Below are 6,000 nucleotides of genomic sequence, written 5' to 3'. Positions count from 1 at the left end.
GTTTGCATTTCCCACATTGCAAATTCCTAACTGGAATTCGCAATTTAGGAAATGCAAAACCCCAAGGTGCTGGGGGCCTCTTCTGCACCCCAAAAAAATATTTTAGGACATGTAAGGCGCACACATGCCAAAGGGACATGTGTGTGTTACATGTCAATTTTATAAATGCATTTTTAATGCATTTTTTAAATTTGCAAATGGTTACCACCAAGTTTTACTTGGTGGTAATTGTGATTCCTCAATGCCCAATTCGCGTTAAGGAAAAGCTTCATACATGTGCTTGTGCGATTTCTTATTTAGAGAATTGCAATTTGCAATTCTCTAAACGGGCTTACAATTTTAAAGAATCGCTATTTCATCGATTCCTTAAAATTGCATTACCGATGCCTTTCATATATACTGAAAGGCACTTTTGCATTCGCAAACTGGCACTCACACCGTTTGCGAATGCAAAATGGCTTAATACATCTGGCCCCTAGATTTTGCCACTGTAACTTGCCACTCTGCTGGCAATGACATCTACGGGTCTTAGTGGATATCTAGAGACAAAACAGATACTTTTTTATTGTGGTACTGAGGACCTCCTTTACAAGGCCCTAGCAGCACACTGTGCCACAAGAGTATAATGATTTTATGCTGCGGTGACACAGTGTGCCGGCCCATATTTACAAGACCACACAAAGCAACCTTGCATGGCTTTTCATCGCCTTGAAAATATGCACTCCTTTCACGCATAACACTGTGAATAGGGCATTCTATGGTGTTTCTAGCGGTGTTTCCAAACAATACCCTTGGAGCCAGAAGGAATCTGATGCATTCCCAGATTTACAAGTCTGGGAATGCATCTGATTCCTTTGCCACCTCAGGGGTGGTATAAGAATGATCCAATGGGGAGAAATATCTTTATCTCTCCCGCTTTTTTCTCTTTCTATGTGTGCTGCATTCTGCAGCACACATAGAAAAAGGGAAACACCTCTTGTGATTGTTTTTGAACAGAAAGGTTTCTCTTTCTGCACAAAAACAATTATCCCCACAATGCTGTCATCCTTGCACCATGGTGCAAGGGTGCCTCCATTGGCATTAGGCAGAAAAGTGTGCACCAGCGCAGGTTGAGAGGATAGAAATGTGCTGTATGTTGTAGATACAGTGCATTTCTGCCCTTTCCCAGTGGCACAGGATGGCGCAGCAAGGCACTTGCTGTGCCGTCCTGTACCACAGCCCTAGTAAATTAGGACCTGAGTCTTCTGTCACTATCTCCAAAAAACATAACCTTCAGAATATCCCAATGTCTCAGATTCTTTTCTTTCAAACTGAACACTGATCATTTATAAACTGGAACATGAACAACAACTATATAATCAGTGTTATGCAAGTCCATAGATGTTATGTTAAGCACTTCCTTTAAAAATGTAACTATTTTCTATTTTGATGAATATGTTTGCTCGGGTAGTGATATGCATTTAGGTGATCTTCTTGGAAAATACAATGTAACAAACATCCATCAGAATTATATAGCACCCTAGTGCCAACTAAACACTTACCTTATCACACAACAGAAATTTTAAATATAGATGCACTGGGTATAATACAATATTTTTTTTTAATTGCAGCAGATTCTTTTTGTTTCCTCACAAAAAATAGGATCTGATTGAATTAAACAAATACACTTCTATAATCCTTCAAAGAAATTCAAACGCAGTACTTTCAGCTATCAAAGCTTGCTTCAAAACATGATTTAAATCTTTAGAATATTTCTTTGTATACAGCTTTAGGCTTTCAAACTTGCATTCAGAGAAGAATCTTTCAGCTTTTATTTTTTCAGGTAGCAAGGTCCTGGCTGCAGCAACATTGTATCTCTGTTGCCTGGCAAGGACGCCATGAATCATGAAGAAACCAATACTTGAGAACTCGAAAGAGTAACCACCATTTTCAAAGAAAATTAAGAGTTTTGCAATCTCACAAGGAATATGGCTTGCATTTTTTCCATGACTTGTATTGCTTCATCCAGAAACATGAAGCAATTTGGTCCCCAAGGATCCTATTGGGGTACGTGCCTTTGATAATATTCTCAGTAAACAGAGGAAGCCAGCAATATTTTGTCCAATGAAAACAAGGGAGGTGCAGCCCCCCATTACACAGAACCATGATCTTTCACTAAAATGTTCATAACAGTCTTTCCGTCACCCCTGAGGAACATATTGGTTGGGGGTTGCATCCATCTGCATCCTCCAGAGGAGTAGAAAACCCACTATACTTCAGGGGAAATAACACAAATAAAATAAGGTGATGGGGAGGCCTGCCATGCACCCACATCAACAGGGGCACAGAAGTATTTCTTTCCCAGGAGCAGAAAGACCATTAGATAACAGGGTTTAGTAAAATAAAAATAAATAAAAAAGTATTGGTTGGGTCCCTCTTGAGCAAGGATATGCCTCTACCCCCAATAAAACACCTTAGAATCACCCACTAGACACCAGGGAAATTAAAAACAAAGACGTGGGGAATGCTATCCTTTCCTATGGCCATGACTCCATCCAAAGGAGGAAAGGAGGGCAATACAGTTTTTTTCCACCCCTGGGGACAGATGGGACAATTGTAACAAATATGTCCTCACTAGGCACCAGGGACTATACATTTGGGCAAAGGGAAGGGGTTTGGGTATCATCGCTGGCGTGGTGCTATGCCTCAACCCAAGAGTGACAAATAGGTCTATCTTCCCCAGTGATAGGGTTTCAACAAATTTGCCCCACAAGAGGCTGTCAAAAGCCCACTAGATGCTAGGAACATTTTAAAATAAAATATTGGAATGGAATCAGTCCCATTTTTACATCAGGTACAATTCTCCCTACCCTAAAACCTCAACAGTGTTTCTGCTTTTCTGGAGTCTAAAGTATTCCCAACCCTATGGGAAGCAGAAAAAATCAAATCTTTTGGGTCATGTTTTTACATATGGATACAAAGTCTCAGGCCAATCCCAATATTTGTCATGCTGTTTGGCTGCACTTTTGGGAATGGGTTCAACTCCCACCAAGGGGAAACCTAACAAACTTGACCTTCCTGAAAACTCTGCAAACCTCAAACTTTGCATAAAATCACAGATTTTTCTCGAATTTTGGTGATGTGGGCTTCCTCAAGCCACAGGATCTACAATTCTTTTTGTCACCCAGTGTTGACCCACTACCTTTTAGAAATGTCTGTATTTGGTAAGTTTCCCAAGTTGATGACCTGGTCAAATTATTCCAGCTACCTCTATCACCAATGTCTCCATGTAGTATTTTAAGGCATTTTGTGCTGCGTGTGACAGGCCCACCCACACAAGAGTGGTACCATTTTTATCAGAAGAAATGTTGAAAGACTGGGTGGCAGGAAATGTGTGTGTCCCCTCAGACACCAGAACAAAAATGTAAGAAAAATGTGTGGTTTCATATAAAATGTGAGGCTTGCAAGGTCTCTAGATAAAAAAAATAACGAGATCCAAAGAGGTGACATGACCATGGTCCCCCCATGGTGGTAATTTTGCTTGGGTGATTGCTGAGGTAGGCAAAAAAAAATCCATAGCTACCCTCAACACAAAAAAAGTCTGGTTTAGAGTTCAAAAACTCGATCTGTCTGTATTGCATTTTACCTATTGTGAGTGCAAGGCTCAACCACACAAGTGGGGTACCATTATATTTGGGAAGCAATTAGGACATTTGTGGATTCCAACAGATTCTGGAACTTTCCCTTACAAAACTGTAAGGATAAAAGTGCATTTTTAGCCACAGTTTGAGGTATGGAAGAGATTCCATCAAAAAACACACAAGTCACAACACCCTGCACTCCCTGGGTACCTTAATTTTCATAAATGTCTTGAGTTGGGAGATTTATCTTGATGCCAGCTGAGCCAGGGGCCAAAATCCACAGCTATTCAAATTAAAAAAGACTGGAAAAACTTAACATGCCCAGGGTGCTTTTTGGGCCCTTTTCATGTCACTAGAACTAGCCCACACACACAAGTGGGGTACCATTTCATTCAGGAGTCCTGTAGAAATGGTGAGTTGTAGTAAATGTATGGATCCCTGACATTTCTGAAATTTCCTTCACAGAAATGCGAGGAAAATGTGTGCCTTAGCCATAGGTTTAGGTTTGCAAGGGTGTGTAGTTTAAAAAAAAACTTGTGAGTTCCATTCACGTCACAGCAACCTGGACACCCAAGGTGTCTAGTTTTCAGAAATGTCACAGTTTGGTAGGTTTCAATGGGTGCTGGCAGAGACAGTGCTCAAATTACACAGCCGCCCATATTACAGAAACATTTTGTTTCAAGTATATCATTTTCATGTTGTGTTTGGACTATTTCCTGTTGCAAGCACTAGGTCCACCCACACAAGTAGGGTATCATTTTATCAAGAGACATGTGGCAATGCTATGAAGTAGGAGATATGTGGATTTGTACAAATTGAGCAATTTTTCCTCACAAAAATTTGAAGAAAATGTTCTTTAGCCAAATTTGAGGGTTGTATGAGTCCCTGAGTAAAGGAGCCAAGCAAAATCCATGTAAGTCACACTACCCTGGACTCACATGGGTGTTAGTTTTTAGAAACATCTGGGTGCATCAGAGTGGTGGCTAAGCGTAGGCCCAAAATCTGCAGCTACCCACATTGTTAAAAAAAAGTTTTGATTTTGTGAGATATGTGACTCCAGGTCATGTTTGCAGGCATTTTGTGTCTCCGGTGCCACAGAAGTGTGACACCATTTTTATCAGGAGTCATGTGGAAATACAGCATCATAGAACATTTTTTATTACCAATTGGTTTTCTCTGGATTTGTAGCTTCCAAATGTGAACCAGTGTGCAATAAAGAAGACATTTTCCAAAATGCCCTGAGTCGTATGATGGTGAGAGTAAACACAAATTGGAGGCCTACAAATAACTACTGTTGCAAAAGCCATTGGTCCTTAATGACAAAGGTAACTTACACTTTAAGCACTACACTTGGCCAACCACTGGTATTGCAACACCTTTCGTAGAAGCAATTGATGGTAGGAACTTAAAATAATACCCTATAGGAAAGAATGTTATTTAAATTAAATTATTTAAAATAGTTAAAAATAAAATATAAGTTAGTGTTAAACAAATATGTACAAATAGTACATATAGTAATACATATTTATTGTTATTCGTTTCTATGGAGAAAAGTCCTTGTCGATGGAGTTGTTGGCAGTTTGGGATACCAGTTGGTTCTGAAAAGGGACTCACAGATGGCAACCAGATGAAGCGCAGGACCTCAGTGGGAGCCTTGGTTTCAGTGGCAGGTTCTAGATGATGGCAGGAAAACTCCATGTGGGCTAAGACAAAAGTAGAGACCCAAGAATATATAGCTGGTGTTGGGATACTGCTCAGCATTGATCCCTGTGAAGTCCTCTACATCCAGACTTAGAAACCTTTCTGGAAGTCATGATCCTTTTAGTGGGGCAAACCAGCAAGTTGATGTCACCGTCTGCTGCTTAGCAGCAGTCTGGTCATAGTCACTGGTACTTCTCATAGAAATGCTAGGAAAAACATTCACAGTGTCCTGTCTTATAGTTTTGACATTGGAAAGAATACACTCTTACACCAGCCAAGGGCCTTGGACCTGTTGGTCACTACATAGGTTTAGGGCTCAATTTTCCCAGAAGCCACAAGCATGGACCTGGGCAAATCTAGTTTGATTTGGCCAGCTTGGCTCAGCAGAGATTTGGGTTCCTGGCAACTTTTCTGTCCCTGTATTTAAATAGACATCTAGACAAATAACACTTAGAGTCCAGCTACAAGCGGGGAGCAGGTCCAGCCCATGAGATTTATCTCCACAGGTTGAACAGCAAGTCCTTCACAGGTCTAGAGGTGTATTGAATTGGGTAGGGGGGATGCCACTTTTATGCCCAGTGCTGCCCTGTGTGAAGAAGAACATCCTGACCACTCCCTGAGCATTGGGGTAAAAATTCTGAGGGGTGCCCCATCTACTTTTGTAACACTACCTGTGTGT

Source organism: Pleurodeles waltl, chromosome 8, assembly GCF_031143425.1.
Source record: "Pleurodeles waltl isolate 20211129_DDA chromosome 8, aPleWal1.hap1.20221129, whole genome shotgun sequence".
NCBI classification, from domain to species: Eukaryota; Metazoa; Chordata; class Amphibia; order Caudata; family Salamandridae; genus Pleurodeles; species Pleurodeles waltl.
This window is presented reverse-complemented; position numbering follows the sequence as displayed.